At 52.9% G+C, this 17169-nt stretch overlaps 2 long non-coding RNA genes across 2 annotated transcripts in view; one reads left to right on the forward strand and one right to left on the reverse strand.

Moving 5' to 3' along the window:
• LOC118542099 (uncharacterized) overlaps positions 1-17013 on the reverse strand; it is an 81014-nt gene extending 64001 nt beyond the window's left edge. Inside the window, exons 1-2 of the long non-coding RNA XR_013444094.1 lie at positions 16678-17013; positions 7869-7993 (exon numbers count right to left, since the gene is read on the reverse strand). This is a non-coding gene — a long non-coding RNA (uncharacterized LOC118542099). The remainder of the gene's footprint in view (positions 1-7868; positions 7994-16677) is intronic.
• LOC118542098 (uncharacterized) lies at positions 13498-14712 on the forward strand. Its single transcript, XR_004920416.2, has 2 exons — positions 13498-13961; positions 14545-14712. It is a non-coding gene; the product is annotated as an uncharacterized LOC118542098 (long non-coding RNA).
• Positions 17014-17169: the final 156 nt, after the last annotated feature.

Here is a 17169-nt window from a genome sequence, read left to right on the forward strand (position 1 = left end):
AAGTCCCTCAGGAAGGGCAGAGCCATGGGGTGGTTAGAAGCTTAGCGCCTGGAGTATGAGAATTCTGAGTGCAAATCCCAGCTCTGCCAACTGATGTCTGTATAAACTGGGCAATTGGCCCACCCCTCGGAGCCTCAGTCTATACATCTGTACCATGGGACCATTAAGGTTTCTGTGGTGGCTCCTTGTCACCTTGGGCTATGCACAATCCAGCCCCCACCCAACATCCAAAACTCCTTCTGGGGATCCCCCAGTGGTGTGTCATATTGATGGAAGATGGAGCTTACCTGGCCTTACTCTTGCTTAAAAGATAAGATCTTTTGTTCCTGCCCTGACCCAGCCAAATGGAAGGTTTGGGGCTTTTTTTAAGTAAACTCTCTGCCCAATGTGGGGCCAGAACTCATGACCCCAAAATCGAGAGTCGCATACTCTCCTGACTGAGCCAGCTGGGCAGCTCACATGGCAGCTCTTGGTGTAAGCAGGTCAGATTCAGTGACTCTGGGGCACGGAGGGGACTGGAAGTTATGTTGATTGGTCAGAAGAGTTGGCACACGGAATAGCCCTCCCCTGCTGCCTGACCCTCTGGGGCTCCCTGGGTCCCGGCCCCTTTCCACAACCCTGTGTTCCAGCCTCCCAACCACTCTGGAAGCCCCAGTCCCCTTCCCATAAACTCCGTCCTTCTGGAATAGCAAGTTGGCCTTGGTTGCCTGCAGCCAAGAGCACGGCCATATAAAAGGGCCTTCTTTGTAAGTCCGCTGTGAAGCCTATAACTGAGATTTGCACTTGTAAAGCATTTCAGTGAATGCCTGGCTCAGCGCATGTAGCTATTGAGATTATTACGAACTCAGATGGCCCCAGGAAGGGATGATCTGAGTTAAACACAAGGTTTTAATTGACCAAAAAGGGTACACAGAGTCCTAGTTGCCGAATTGGCACCTTTCCCTCCACACGGAGTCTCTGGCTGCTTGGGGTCTCCCGCTTGCCATATTCACCATGAATTGGCAACGCTCGATGAACACAACGGAACGAAGGCCCAGACCCTCCAAAGGCCAACACCAAGCAAACAAGAGTGTTGAGTAACGATTTTGGCATCACATTCTCCTTCACCAGGGTTTGCTGGCCGTCATGTGGAAGCCAACAGACAGCGTGAGGAAGTCAGGGCAGTGAAGGGACGGGGCTCGAGGGCAGAGGTCCAGACCGGATCTGGAGTTCAAACAGTCATCCCACGGCCACGTTGCGTGGCTGCCCTGCCTGGCTCTTCACCAGCAAGCACGCTTTGAAGTGGTTGAACCGGCTTCTTACCTGGCGGGGGTTTGAGTCAGATGCAGGCATATGACTTCCTTTGCAATTTGGTACATTCCAGACACCACGTGAATATGGCCATCAATATCACCACCACCGAGGGCATCTTCTTCCTCCTGCTAACACTTACGGTGCCATCAGGAAACCCCGGGGCCTGGCTGCACATTTTACAGGCATTAGTCCCTTGGCTCCTTCCAACAGCCTATGAGGCTAGGTGCCATCGCTGTGGTTAACAGACTGAGGCTTACGGAGATTGAGTGACTTGGCCTAGCCCTTCACCACTCAGCTGTGCCTCAGCCAGCTCGCCAGGAAAGCCCCTCTCCCCCCACCAACACGCACGCTCACAGGTTCTGCCTCACTTCAGCCGGCCTTATTCTCAACAGACCTTTCTCTGCAGGCTAAACAGCCACAGATAGAACTTTTGCCAAAGCGCCTTCGTGTTCTTACTCCGAAGATGGCTTTTATGCCCTGGTTGGTGGCATAGTTTGTCTCTTCCACATTATAAACTCTTATGTACATGCCATAAAAATGCCCCCTCCGTTCTTATGGCAATATATTGATCACAGCTGTTCAGTCCCACATGCAACGTCAGAAGCTTGGGCCCACACTCCTCTCTGTGAGTTTGGCCTGCAGGATTCAGGCGTGCAAATGTCCCCTCACACCCCAGCGCTGGGGGGCCCCGAAAAAGGATGATTTATGAATGGGATTCTCAGGTGCTCTGCCCCAGATTAATTGCTTTCAGGCCCTATGTGTCAATGGTAGAAAAATGAATCACAGCCACACCACTTTGCTGAAGAAAACGAATCCAAAGAGGCGGGCGTCTTTCTGAAAGGTCACTGTGCACGCGGATCTGGCAGGTCTCTGCGGGGGCGCGGAATGGTGATGGGAGGGGAGACGCCGTAAGGACTGTCAGGTACGCTGTCACCACGGGGGCAACTGCAGCCCCCAGGACCACAGCCCCCCCACTTTCTCACTTCTCTTCCCTCGCTCCAGGGAGGTGGGACCCAGCCGATCGATACCCTGCGTGGCCGGAGGTGCCTGCCACGTGGTCATTTCTCAAGCGAGGCCCTGATGGCACCTATCACTAGCAGTCAAAGGCGGCCAGAGACAGAATCAAGGCCTGTCCCACTGTGGGACCTGTCTCCGCCTCTTTGATAAACATCCCCTGCACAAGCTTGCGGCAAAGAAACCATTTCCAGAATGCAACATGCCGTGCGCCTGGCACCTGCCCTCCCACTTCCCAACTGACATTTCCTTGTGCTCCACAGCAGCTTTTCCTGGGTTCCCTGGCAAGTTGGCCCAGCCAGCCCCAAGCCCCCATTTTCTTCCTGCGTGTTGTGTCAGGAGAGCGGAGCCCCCCAGGGACGGCTGCTGGAAGGTGGGGGGCAGCTCCTGGCTGGAGGGAGGGTGTTGCGGAGACCCACGCGTGCTGACGAGAAGCATTCCAAATTCAATTACTCCAGGGAAGCCACACCTCATTAGGCGTTCCTGATTTTTTGGAGAGGAAAAGGCATTATTCTGCCAAACGAGTTGTCTAGCATGATTTTTTTCTTCCTCTTCTTCTTCTGTCTTTGGGGAGGTGGGGGGAAGCCAAGTCTGGATGTTGCAGCCAAGGTGGCTCGAAGCATTCTGCTTCCTCCCCCGACCAGGCTTCTCTTGCTGATCACAGCCAGAGAGAGGCGGGCAGTGGCCAAAGAGCTTGAGGGTCTAGTTCCGAAGTGGATGGCACCGGGGCCCTTTGCTCTCTTCCTCGCTCCACGTGAATGGGAAAACCACATCACCCGACCCACAACACCCTTCCTGGACAAGGCAGGGGGGCAGGGTGTGGGTTGGCAGGGAAGCTGACACTGGTAGGCACAGCACTAAGAGGCTATCGGCCTTGAAAGTTTGGGAAAAAACACGAGATTTTTTTCCACTCCACGATCAGCTTAGAAACCTATAGAATAGTCACAGGTGGAGGAGGCACCTTTTGAACTGGGGTTTGCTCAACCTCAGCACTATGACAGCTCGGCCCCTGTAACTAATTATCCCGGGGACTGTCCTGTGCATCCGTCTAGCAGCATCTGTGTCTCTGCCCCCTAGGTGCCAGGAACATACATCATGACAACCAAAAATGTCTCCAGCCATTGCCAAATGTCCCTGAGAGTGAAAACTGCCCCCAGGAGGAGACATTGCTTCTAGCAAAGATGTAGAGGCAGCAATAAGCCCGGACGCCGGACGTCTCCAGGATCTGGAGGTGAACATTCCAGAACCCACACAACTAATACCCATGTCATCGAGCTGCAAGAGAACTTGCAGGGGATGCGAAAGGATTTCATAAAACCATCATGATCATGATCATCATCATCATCATCACCAGCTACCTTTTCTGGAGTGCCTGTGACGGGCCAGGCATGTACCAGCTGCTCAGCCCACGCCATGTCTAACAAGGATTAGTGGTTATTAATGCTAGTGCCACGCGCTGGTGACTCAGAGCCACATTTTCCCCAAATACGGCAAGCATGAGATACCATGGCCAGGCCACACTCATCGCTTGCAGGAGCAGAATGGCATGAGCTTCTAGTTCCTTCACAGGCACAGTGCCTGACCGGGGACATTTCGGGACACAGGAGGAGTTGGGGAACTGAGCCATGCTCCTATCGGAAGATGACTGGCCCCCACCTTGCAGGACTTTCATATTTGCTGAGCCCTCCTTGACACCCTCACTACACAGAGCGGTCCATGCCCGCAGCATCTGCTTCGCCTGGGAGCTTGGGAGAAATCTGGAATCTCGGGCCCCACCCCTGACCTTCCAATTCAGAATCCGCATGCTCACGAGATCCCCGAGTTATTTCTCAGGGCACTAAAGTTTGAGACCCTACTCTGGCACAACAGTACCAGCCTGCTGGCATCTGTCAGCATTTTATTTTTTTTTTTTGAGATTTCATTTATTTATTTGAGAGTGAGAGAGAGAGCACACAAGCAAGCGGGAGGGGCAGAGGGCTGAGCAGGGAGAAGCAGGCTCCCCGCTGAGCAGGGAGCCCGACGTGGGGCTCCATCCCAGGACCCTGAGATCATGACCTGAGCCGACGGCGGACGCTTAACCGACTGAGCCTCCCAGGCGCCCTGCATCCGTCTGCATTTTAGAGGGTGCACAGATGCATGGCAATAGCCTGGCTCTCCCTAGATCCATTCGTTCAACAAATATTTACTGAACACCTATCGTGCGTCCTGCCCTTATGGAGCCAACAGTCAGGGCCTCTCACCAACCCCCCTCCTCACCAGACAGGTGACTACACAGAGGAAGTCACTTGATTTACATAGAAAGATTATGAAGCCGCACCAGCTTAAGAACCTGGGGGAAAATCCTGCTACTAATAACCAAGGCAAGGGTTTTAATTCCAACATCCTTTTCCTCAATCTTGGCTCTTTCTTCTACACCCGTACTACTTTTCAACTACAATCATCAGGGCAGAAAGAAGAAACAGAAGTTTCTGCCTGTCTTAACTACTGAATCATACTAAAGGCAGGATTGGGGGCTGGGGGCGGTGGTCACTATGCCCGACTGCCGGCTTCCGTCATGAGCTCATCTAGAATCAGAGACAGTTTCATTCACGGGGGTGAATTTTTTGCTCAAAGCTCTCCATCAGCAACATCAGTTCTAAATCAAAGGCCTTTAAAGACCATCCATAAAAAAATACAAAGCAACCACAGCTCTGGAGGTTTTAACGAATCTGCACCCTCAAACTGTCTCTTCCTGTCATCTGAAATCGAAACAGAAGTCCAGATTGCTTCCATGCAGCGGACTCCAAACTCCTGCCCCAAGTACCCTCCTCACCTGGCCTTCCTAAAACTAAAAAACTTGTTTTTGTTATCACTTACTTCCATCTGGTTTAATTTTGTCTTCTCATAAAGCTATCACGAGACCTGGTTATAGGCCCCCAGCAGCCCCAAACCTCCGTGATTCCAGGGAAATTACTCCAGAGCCTCAATTTTCTCATCTGTAAAATGGGAAACGTAGACACTGTTTTACAGAGTTCTTGGCGGAATTCGTGAGGCTAATGAATGTAGATCCTGTGCTCAGCCCCAAGCCTGAGTCCCGGCAAGTATGCAACACATGGCAGCTCTCTTCTCCCTCCCTTTGCTCTGAGAACATTCCAGGGGGGTGGCTGAGGGCTGATGGTGACTGACGATGAGTCTTCTCAGGGATTCTCCAACACATTGGGTTGAGTTGCTAGGCGAATGAAGGAGGCAGAGCCCCATTCAAATGCAGAGGATGGAGCTCAGCAGAAGGGCAGTTACCGCCTAGATGCTTGAAGTAAGCTTGCTGCTATCCTTGGCATGTATTCTGTGGGTCTTCTGTGATGCTCAGAGAAATCAAAAGATCGCCATGAATGTCTCAGATCGGCGGGGGGGGGGGGGGGGGGAGCTGTACAGGTCACAGAGACACCTGACATCCTTCTGGTTCTCCCAGCTCAAGGAACTCCCCACCACATGAGCCTTAGACTTCTCTGAGACAGAAGCTAAAAATGCCAGACATCTATGTGCCCAGCCTCACTTGCCACTATGAAGCAGCCACCAAATGTCCCGCTGAAGACGTTGACTCGGGAGCCAGGGCCTGTGAAGAATCCAGGCTGCTGAAGATATCACAGGAGTGAGATGGTGCCCAGCATCCACGGGGTCCGCAGTGGGACGGCTTCCAGTGGCGACAGTCATGTCTCCTCAGGAGCTACCCTGGAGACCAAACCTAGACAGGCTGAGCCTGATTCGCCTGCCCTCCTAAGGAATCTATGAGCACCCCAAGTCCTTTAAAAGGTTATTTCTTTGTCGAAATTAAAGTGTCTCTTGCTGACGCTAAGAACCCTGATGGAAGCATCTCTCAGCTTAATTTCTGGTCCTCGATTTAGCTCGTAGAGAGACGTGAGTATGTGCTGAGAGAGAAATCCCCACCACTGACCCACCTCCACTGTGTCTGCAAGAGCACTTCTCAAAATGAGATTTCTGGGGGCGCCTGGGTGGCTCAGTTGGTTAAGCAACTGCCTTCGGCTCGGGTCGTGATCCTGGAGTCCCTGGATCGAGTCCCGCATCGGGCTCCCTGCTCGGCAGGGAGTCTGCTTCTCCCTCTGACCCTCCTCCCTCTCATGCTCTCTGTCTCTCATTCTCTCTCTCTCAAATAAATAAATAAAATCTTTAAAAAAAAAAAAAAAGAGATCTCTGGAACGCACCTATCAAAGTCGACTACGGCGTAACTAGGGAATTGATAAAAACGCAGATTCCCAGCCCTCACTGTGCAGATACTGAATCAGAATCTTTGGAGCTGCAGTTCATGAGTGTGGATTTTTTTCACAGACCCTTGCCCACCCCCCCCCCAATTGTTTTGCTCCCTGAAGTGTGAGAACTGCTGGTCTACGGTACTTCCTAGCTTTTTCCACATAGACAACTGTGACATCTGTGTGTCCCCATGTGATAAAATGAAGAAGCTCCGTGTGACCAGAAGCAACTGGCCCTGGGGGGCTCTGGCAGCCCTGGGTCCCATCTAGCTTCCTTCAGCACTGAGAGGAACAAATATGTCATATGCCATTACCCATCTTGAGGCTGCAAGATTGTGAGGTACCCCAAGGCTACTCAAACTGTGGTCCGCGGGCCAGGGCTTGGTCTGGTTTGCTGGCCGTCTGCAACACCATAACTAGAGAAATGGAGAGCAAGCATTTAGAAGCTACTTTGACGGGGCGCCTGGGTAGCTCAGTCAGTTGAACATCCGACTCTTGATTTCCGCTCAGGTCATGATCTCAGGGTCCTGGGATCAAGCCCCGTGTTAGGTTCCATGCTCAGCGGGGAGTCTGCTTCTCCCTCTCCCTCTGCCCCTCACCCTGCTTGTGCTCTCTCTCTCTCTCTCTCAAATCTTTAAAAAAAAACAAAAAACAAAAAACAAAAAAAGAAACTACTTTGACAGTTTGCCAGAATATGTTTGCTGTTTATGTTTGCTGAATCTGCGATACAATTTTGGAGCTCATATTTTGTGCAATTCTGTTTTCTATTCCATTTTTTTCTCAGAACTTTTTCTAGTAATATATTTTCATATTTTCTAGTACTATATTTTGGAAAGCATTGGTCCATGGCAGATTGGGAAAAAAACCTTGTTCTTCCCTAGATGGTCCTTCAGATGACGACTGGTCGATGGCATTTCAAGCTAATCCTCCAGTCAGTAAACTGTAAGTCAATGTGAACAGTGTTGGTCCAGCTTCAGACCCTGAACTCCATCTGGATGCACTGGCTGCTGGGGGCGAACCTTCTCTCTCAACACCCGTAGGGCCTCTAATTCCAAGACTAGATTAGCACCTGGCATTCAGAAGACTTTTTGCTTCTGGGTAGAATAATAGAAAAAGTCATTACTACTCAAAAACACAGGGAAAACTCGATGCTTCTTCCAGGGTCAAGGTAGATGGCTCAGTGCCAACCCTAGTCCCATACCCACCCAAGCCAATATTTATTCCCAGATCAAATGCGACCAAGTCCTGAAGAACTTTTAGGGTTCAAGTGTTTAAAGAGGACAGTGGCAACTTCCATTTTCTCTTTAAATTCCTTACCTCTAGCATCCATTTCCAATGTTTTCCAAAGTGAGGTACCCAATTTTTCAACGTTGTGGAGCAATGATTGAAGTGTATTGAACCGCGCACATGTGAGGTGTACGACTGGATCCGTGAAACCATCACTACAATCGAGATAACAAACATATCTATTACCCCCATGAGTTTCTTTGGACCCCTCAACAACCTCTCCTTCCCTCCCCTTCTGTCCCCAGGCAACCATTAAACCACGAATTTGTCACCATAGATTGGTTTGCGTTTTCTAGAATGTTATATAAATGGAATGATGTTGTCTGTGTGCTTTTGTTTCTGCTTTCTTTCACTTAGCATAATACTTTTGAAATTCATCCATATTACCGCAAGTATCAGCATTTAATTCCTTTTCATGGCTGAGTAGTATTCCACTGCATGGACATTCCCCAATTTGTTTTATCCATTCAACTAAAAAACCAATTTAAAAAAAAAAAAAAGGATATTTAATTTCTCAACTCCTCCTGAAAGTAGAATAACAAGGAGGAGAGGAAAAAGAAGAAAAAGGAGCACATTTTTCTGAGTCCACTCCCTTCTCAGGATCTTTGCAATTGCTCTTTCCTTGGCCCAGAATGCTTGTGTCCCCAAATTGTGGCATGGCTGACATCCCCCCCTCATTCTCATCTCAGTGCAAAGGTCACTTCCCTGGAGGCCTTCCTGATCCCCCTCGTCTCCCTCCCCGTGCCTCCACCCAGTCATTCTCCATCACATCACGCAGTGTTATATTCTCTAAAGGACTTACCATTCTCTGCATTTATTGAGTCTTTTCTTTTTTAATGCCTATCCCTTTCATTAGAATGTAGACTCCAGAAAACCAAAGAGACCCTCTCCATCTTTTCACAATTACATCCTTCGAGCCTAAAACACCGACTTGCATATAGTAGGTGATCAATAAATGTTGGTTAACTGAATGAATGAATGAATGAATGAATGAGCAGGCAAAGGGTCATACTATAGACTGAGTTGTATTTTTTAAAGTTTTAAGACCTTTCGTTTTGAAAAGTCTCAGATCTCCTTGATATAGTAATGACATTCGGGAGGCCACCCACCAACACCTCGAAGAGAACGGAAGGAGCAGCTGAGACTTGGAAACGTATTTAATGGACTGGTGAGAAAACCAGCCCAGGCTATCCCCACTGCTGGCTGGCTCCAACTCTCCTACAAATCATCTGAAATGCTAAATCATGTTTAAATCCCTGATTGTGACCACCGGGAACTATGAAGGACACTCACGCATAATTTACATACTGCCAAGCTCCTGAGAGCCTCTAAATAAAGCCCCTGAGGGCCCCCAGGCACTATTTTTGAGGAGAAGGACATCAAGTGACAGATTAAATCGAGTCTGTTCCCTCCACGCCAGAGAAAAAAGAAACCTCGCCCTCCGCTCGCTGACATCTGTGACTATCCTCAGCTCCATTTGCCGTCAGACGCTTGCTTCCCAAAGCCACGGTCAGGATCCTGAAAACGTATATACGCGTGACTGTCTCGCATTTTGCAGAACGCCGCCGCCGCTCAGGGGAATTTTTTTGCTCAGACTTTCGTTCTTTCTCTAGATCTTAACCATGCAAAGTGTTTTCAGCTCAAAGCAGTGGGGAGGGGTGTTCACAAGAGTACTCCGCATTCTGACGGTAAATGCGACATTACCTTTGATCACAACGTGGTCATAATACCAATCACGAGATGGGCATAGCATCTTCTAGAGGGTTTGCATCCCGACCCCGACAGACACGCACCTGGGAGGGCAGGACAGGCTGATAGCATTTCCCACCCCAACCATTAGATTTTGGCTACAGAGGGCTCTGTTATTACGACCGCGCTCAATTTTTATAATCTGACAAAAATGGAAAGCAAAAAAGCCAGCAACAGGAGGCCTAAGTAAACACGGCGAGTGGTTTATACCTTTCAAGGGGCCCAAAGAGAAACAGCACCTGTTTTATTGTTGTGTTTTGTTTTCTGCTCAATCCAGAGGAGTTCGTACAATCAAAATACACATACATGAGCCAAATAAAACAACGAAGTGAATACAGTCTGGCACCTAAGCAACAGGCTACTTGCACGTCACCAGTGCTCAGGAGCTTTCTAGAAGCAGGCAGATGATCTGTCCCTGGCCCACATGCACAATTAGGCTTGGGCTCAGGCATACCCTGCTCTAGTTTCAATTTTCTGTAGGAGTCGGAAAAAATGTTAGGGAAAAAAATAAAAACTAAAAAAAATGTTAGAAATGCCCTGAAATCAAGCACTGTTTGTACCCTTGCGCCTATGCTGTTCCACTCACCCCCAACACTGAGCCAGGCAATAACACACGCCCAGGAAATAAACTCTTTGATCAATTGCCCATCAGCAAGGAAAGGAATCACAGTGTTTCCGTGGTCTTCCCCACGCCTAGCATGTTACTCTGCAGGGTGAATGAGTAAATGAATAAGGGATGGATGAGTGAATGGGGAACGATATTTCAACCATCCTGCAGCATTTGATCCTAACAACTTGTGGGGTGGTAACAATAATAGTTAGCACTTATATTATGCTAATTATATGCCAGTCACTATTCTAAACTCCTCATACATATTAACTCTTTTAACCCTCAAGAGCTCTATGAAATAAGGACTATTATTATCTCCCTGGAACAGACGAAGGAGCTGCTGGAGGTATATGGAGGTCAGGCTGCTCGGAGGAGCCAGAACTGACTCCTTGCTGGATGCTCTGAAGCACTGAGCTTCCTCTCCATGAGCTACCTTTCATGCAGCAGGAAACGGGAGTGTAGTGATATTAATTTGACCAAGGTTACTACCCACTCCATGGGTGTACACCTGGGACCGTGTTCCCAGGACGCGCACGGTTCAGTGACAACCAGAATGTAAATTCCCGTAGCCTGACTCCAATGCCCAGGTAGGGCATGTGAATAAAGCTAGCCAGGGACAGTCATTTGAGATCAGCAGAAGAGAGGGTTTGCATCCTCTCAAGGAGGCTGGGATAAAAGGCCAGCTTTCTCAGCACTATTCTCCCAAACAGGAGGTGCTGCGGGTCCAGGAAAGAAAGAGAAAATAAAAACAAACCTGGAAAATGAGGGCTTCACCCCATCTCTCCCAGAAGGAGACAGATTCGCTACCATCTTCCTATCTTCGGTCCCTGGGCGAAGGCCGCAGCGAGTCCGGGGCCAAGTTCTAAGCAAAAGTTGCATCTGTAAGGGCCTGAGCAAAGGTTCTGAGCAAGGCTTCTCAGGCACTGGGGTTTACTACAAAATAGGTCAGAGAGTCTGGGGTGGGGAGGGAACTCGGGATGAGACAGCAGAGGCCAGGACAGAATGAGAATTATAAATGGGAAGGGGGAGAAAGAGTTGGAGCTAGTTCCTGATCCTAGTGTGCTTTCCAGCGTGATGGTTTCGGGGATTATGATTTGAGAGTTAATTGCTCCTGTTTGGGGAAGGCACAAGAAAGCAGGGAGACACGGGGTTTGGAATTGGGAAACGGGAGTCTCTTAAATTTAAAACCCCACCTTAAACCAGGGATTAATTCGCCGGAGCGAACCATGTTGTTGCTGTGGCCAGAGAGAGGAGGATGAAAACCCAGAGAAAGAAATTATAGTACAGTAATTCAGAAACTTCATCGAGCTGGAAAAGGAGAAAGAAGAAGAGCTGGGTGGGCTCTCCACTTGCCTCCTCCGCCCCACCCCTTTTTACTCATCACACAGATGGCGCCAAAAACAGGGCCCTAGATTGAGGATTTGAAGTCGGTTGTGGGGACGAGGTAAAGCTACCACTCTGACTCAAACTGCAAACTCGGAGAAGAAACACCTCTCTCCCTCACAGCGAAACCCAGAGAAATATCCCCTGCGCGAGTCAGAGCTCAGCTGACATTTGTGGGGTTTGTAAATTCCCAGTAATTCCTTGCTCACAAGGCCGCTGGGCAGACAAGAGCAGAGTTGGCTATGGATGTCTACGGAACAGAAACCAAAAGGTGCTTTCCTCCATGAACTCCAGCCATCCCCAGGCCAGGTGTCCAGGCACATAAGCTTTTCATAAAACCAAGATGCACATCTCTTTGGAAACTGTTGCTCTGTTCTTTGAAGAGAGACATTGTGCTACCGAATGTGGCAGACTATATAAATTGTTTTAAGTTGGTTAGAAGAGATTTGCTCAATGCGTTGATCTAGGAGTTTCCACTGGGAGATCATTTGAGAGGATCTCCTATATGAATGAAAATGAGTTTCCTGGCTGACCCCCCCCCCCAGGCACAACCCCAAATGCACACACAGCCCAGGGCTCCACTGATCTCACACCCATTCCCAGCAGATGACGTAAGAACTCATCATTTTTGCACTGGATCCAAAGGTCCTACTCTTGAGCTCAAAGATGAGAATCTGTGAGCCCTGCTGGGCTTTCTGAACATCCTGCTACTAGGTTCCAGGAATTAGCTACACTCTATTGCATGATGATAATTTTTTTTCTCACGCTGAGAAAACCGCAGTGGGATTTTAACCAAAAGGAAGCAAAGGTTTTCTTTTTATAAATTCGATTAGTCTTTTCCACTTTCTGTACCTCGAGACATTTCCTTTGGGAGGAATTTTATACCCAGAGACCCCTTAGCGAGGCACTGTTGCATGCGGGGCGCAGTGAATTTAAGTGCAAGACGCTTCATGTGGACGGAAAGCAAAAATCACAGGCACTTGCAGTCGCCAGCGAAGTCAGTTTCTAAATGCTGCCCTGGGGATGGCCCTTCAGGAGAAGGAAGATGAAGTTGGCCGCGGGCAAGCTGCACGGGACCTCTGGCTGGGAGGCGTGCGGGTGGTTACCAAGCCCGCCCTTCGCTCGCCACGGCCGACTTTCCCGCCGGAGCCGGCGCCGGGGCTCCTGGTCCCCGCGCGGCACCCGGCGCCGGTCTGGAGATAGCCCTTGGCTGTGGGCGGCGGGAGTCCCCCTGAAAGTGCGCCTTTTCGCCGCTGGCACTCAGCTGCTGCGGGAGCGAGCGCGCCGAGTGCGCACCGCTTCGACTCCTCCGCCGGGACCCGGGGTACCCATCCGAGCCAGCTCCCCGAGGCCTCAGGTTCGAAGCCTCTCCCGCGGCCGAGGAGAGGTGAGGATTTGAGCGCCAGCAGTTCGGTTAAGGAAGGAGTTTCTGAAACTCCCGGGGAAGCGAAGTCCCGCGGGGCGTGGAAAATAACCAAGCCTACGGTGGGCTTTCCAAACTTGGTCTTTGCTTTGGGTCAGTGTTTCTGCGCCCTCCTCCCACCGCTCTAGCCCCAACGCTAGCAAAGAGTTCTTAGGGCTAGGGTAACTCGCCACGTCAGTCCTTTCTCTGTCTGCTCTCCCCCCCCCCACCCCAAACTTTCAGACCAGAAAAATAGAAGTAACCCCCGCGTGCGTCCAGGCGTCCCCATCCCAACACACACACCACCATCAGCAGCATCATCACCATCACGACCACCACCATCACCACCACCGCCGCCGCCCCCACTCCGTCCCTCCCACCTCCGGGTAGAGGAGGGACTGGGAACCTGATCTCCGGGCTCCTGCCCTAAACGTTTCCCCATCAATAATGTTGATACCATCGAGGTGCCTCCACCCCCGCCCCCGGGGCACCGCTGCCGCCTTTTCGCCGTTTTTTGCTTGACCCAAGAAAACGAAAGCTCCTCCACTTCCCTCCTAGCCTTGGCCGGGGGATCCGCGGGGCCTGGGGCCTGGGGCTGAGGAAGCAGGGGCTCGGCCAGAGCGCGTGGGGGCGTCCTGCAGTTCCGGGGTGCCCAACAAGCGCGGGCGGAAAGAGAAGGAGGGTCCCGGGCCCAGGCCAGGCCTCATTCCAGGCTCCATCCCAAATCTGGGGTCAGACTGGGCCAGCATGAGATATTTTTGCAGGTGGGAGAGCCAGGCCTCGGAAAGGGGAGGCCCAACGCCCTCCCCCCTTCCCAGGATCTGGGATGAAGCGGAGAGCTCGGAAACCGGTTCGGAAACCAGTTGTGGCCCGCGGCCTTTGGGCCCAGCCCTTCGGTCCGCCAACCCAACAAGGCGCTCTAGGTCTTGGGAAAACCGAGGAGCCGCATTAGGAGAAACAGCCATCAAGCCCCCAAAATGTGAGTTTGCACAACTGGCCAAGCGCCTCCCCCGGGTGCGGTTCTTGTTGGCCCACGAGGTCACGACCCTGGTGCAGCAGGCAGCCTCGCTTCAGGCCACCCCCATTCCCTCGCCTAGATCAGTCCCTAGGTGCCAGGCCCTCTGGTGGAAACGGCAAGTCGGAGGCGCGTCCGCCCGGCTCCCCCAGCAGCTGCCCCACCCTAGGCCCGGACTGCGCGACCCCCTATAGAGCGCGCAGGTCACTGGGGTGAGCAAGGCGTGGGGACGGGCTTCGGCTGTGGCACCTCGCTCGCACTCGCTGCCTCCTTTCGACCCGCTCAAAAGTAAAAATCACCCCCCCCACTCTGTCTCTGTTTTATTAATTTAATTATTTCTTTGCCTCGCGGCACGCGAAGCCTCACCCGCGCCCTGACATCGCAGCGCCCGCGTCAGCGAACCACGGAACTTGGGCCCCAGACAATGGCCCGTAATTGATGTATTGCCATCAACAATAAAGACCAATTCTCCTCTCCCCGCCATTCCGACCATCCCCCTCCTCCCATCCCCCTCCTCCACCTCCCCTCTCCTCTCTCCCGGCCACAGAGGGAAAGAAAACAAACAAGAAATTAGCGGGGGACGCCGCGCACGGAGCGAGACGCCCGCCTCTACGCCGTCGAGGACGCAAAAGAACGAAAAAAGTTATTAAAGTTTGGATCCCCCCAATTAATTCGTCTCTGTTCGCCCATTTTTAATTAAACATCGCGAAGCTGCTTTTGCGTGTGCATTTCGTTTGGTTGTTTGTTTTGGTGTTTTGGGGAGAGGGAAGGCTTTTTCCCCCCCTCAATCCTGATAACACATAGAGCAAGGAACGAACACGTGTGAAGCTATTCCGGGAGCTTCCCGCGGCGCACGGAGCGCGCACCGGGAAGCAGGGTTTGCGGGATCGCCAGCTCGGCTCGGTTCCTGGCAGCACGCGGTGACCCGGAGGCCCGGACTTTGAAGAAGCCAAGAGTGTTAGAGACGGATGCGGGCGGCTCCAAATGCAGGCACATTCAGAGAAAGGAGTGTGCGAGTGCATATGCACGGGCACGTTAGTGTACCTGGGATAGTGCGGGCTGGTGTGTGCGAGGACCACAGTTTGCAACGGTGGGGGGGTGCGGGATTGGCACGTGCTACTGTACACTTTCCCGGGGGTCTGGGGGAAGCGAGCGGCTCGCACCCCAGGAGCACGCAGATCCATCTTTGCCGAGGGATCTCTTTAAATATTCAGTGAGAAATAATGGCATTTGAAGCACCACCTATGGAAACATTATTATCTTCATTCTTCAACATCAGCCCCACTGATAGCTTCGTTTGTCTTTTTATCAAAATCTACTGTAACCAACAAGACCTGGGGAGAAAGGGAGAGCGAGGTGGAGAGGGAGTGTGTGTGTGCGTGTGCATGTCAGGGACCGAGCGAGAGCAGAAGAGAAGAAAAATAAGGGGAAGAAGAGAAAAGGTGAATGAAGAAAGGGCGGACGAGAATAAAGAAGGGAGAAGTTAGACCAAGAAAAAAAAAGTCGCCAAGAGGAAAACAGAAACATTCACCCGCACCCGCACACAAAAGATTTAGAATTTAAAAAAAAAAAAGACCAAAGACCAACGAAGCTAAAAAAGAAGAGTCCTTTGGGGGAGAGCGGTAAGGGTCCGGTGCACCCGAAAACCGACTCGAAATATTGGTGCCCACTTCGCGCGAACCGACGGTGGTGCTCTCCAGACTCAAGGGCGCTCCCGAATTGGGGCGTCCTTATGAGCCCTCTCCTCTCCCGATAGCGAGATAGGGCAGGGATTGTGTATCTGCACCCCCCCCTCCTCCCCCATTACTCAAGCGAAGTTTAGTTTGTCCATCGGGCGCAGGACTTCGGGAACCTTGGAGCGCGGAGACCCCGAGGCGCGAGGGGAAAGAGCTAGGCTGAGCCGAGGACTGAGCGTCAGGTTCGCGGGCGCCGGAGCCCAGCGGAGGGAGCGCGGGGCCCACGCTCCCGATTCCCGACCCCGGGGCGCGGGTAGGGCGGCTGCATCCCGGCCTGGGGAGATGGAGCTAGTGCGAAAAGTTTGGGTGCTGCGCTCGGCAAGTGCTGGAGAGATGGAGGCGAGCTTCTGTCGGACCAGACAGCTGCGGACAGGGAGGCCCCCCCACCCCCCACCCCCACTGCTCCCGGCTCAGCACAGCCACCTGGTTGCCAGGAGCCTGGGGCGCGGTCCCCTCCCCCCAGGGCGGGGAGCCCAGGGGTCCTGAGGACTGGCTTTGCCCACGGCCCGGCCGCCTGGGCCGCGCCTCCCGAGGCCAGGGGCGGGTTGCAGCGTTCGGGGTAAGCGGCGGCCCCTCCCCTCCCCCCGGCTGGAGCTGAACTCGGATCCCAGGCCGGTCCCTGCTCTCCGCCCGCCCCGGGCTCGGCGGCGCCACCGCCGCCGCCGCCTCCCCGCGGAGTGACGCGCCCTGCAGCCAACCGGGGCAGCCGGGGGGGAGGTCCGGGAGGGGTCCTGGGCGGAGCCGGGCCGCCCCTTATCCCACGGGCTCGGGGCTGCTTCTCCCGAAAACTTCAGCCCTAATTGTCCTGGGAATGTCCGAGGTAGAGAAAGGGAGCGAGGGAGCAACGAGAGGCTGGAGGATCGGGGCCCTTTGAGAAGGATCCGGGTGGCGGGAGAGTTGCCCCTCCCCCCTCCAAAAGCCCCAAACCCATCACGTTCCCAAACCTTTCCTCGGTCCTCTTCTCCGCGCCCCCGCGAGCCCGCGATCCAGGGGATGGAGAACTCGGGGCGAAGGAGCGCCGAGCCAGGCGGCGAGCGGGCGGGAGGCCGGGCCGCGGGCAGTAGGCGGACCGGCGTGGGGCTGGCTCTTCCCCACTCGCTTATTTTTTTTTTTTTATGGGGTGGGGGTGGGCTGCTTTCTGGTAGCTCTTAAAGAAACGAAGAAACACTCACGAAACGGGACTTCCTCCCCCCAAATCCCGCCACGGGACTCCCTCCCCCCGCGGGCCGGCGCGCCTAGCGCCGGAGTTGGGAAGTTCGCCGCGCGCCCGCAGCCTGGGTCTCCAGCCCCCGCCGCCCGGCCCCACCCCCCACCCGGGAGGCTTAATTCCGGGGAGGGCATGCTAATTCGGGTCGGCCCAGCCCGGGATGGGGGGGGGACCGGGGGGGGGCAGGCCAGGGCGCCGGGCGCGCAGAGGCGAAGAGGAAGGCCCGCGG

Source organism: Halichoerus grypus, chromosome 15, assembly GCF_964656455.1.
Source record: "Halichoerus grypus chromosome 15, mHalGry1.hap1.1, whole genome shotgun sequence".
Lineage (NCBI taxonomy): Eukaryota > Metazoa > Chordata > Mammalia > Carnivora > Phocidae > Halichoerus > Halichoerus grypus.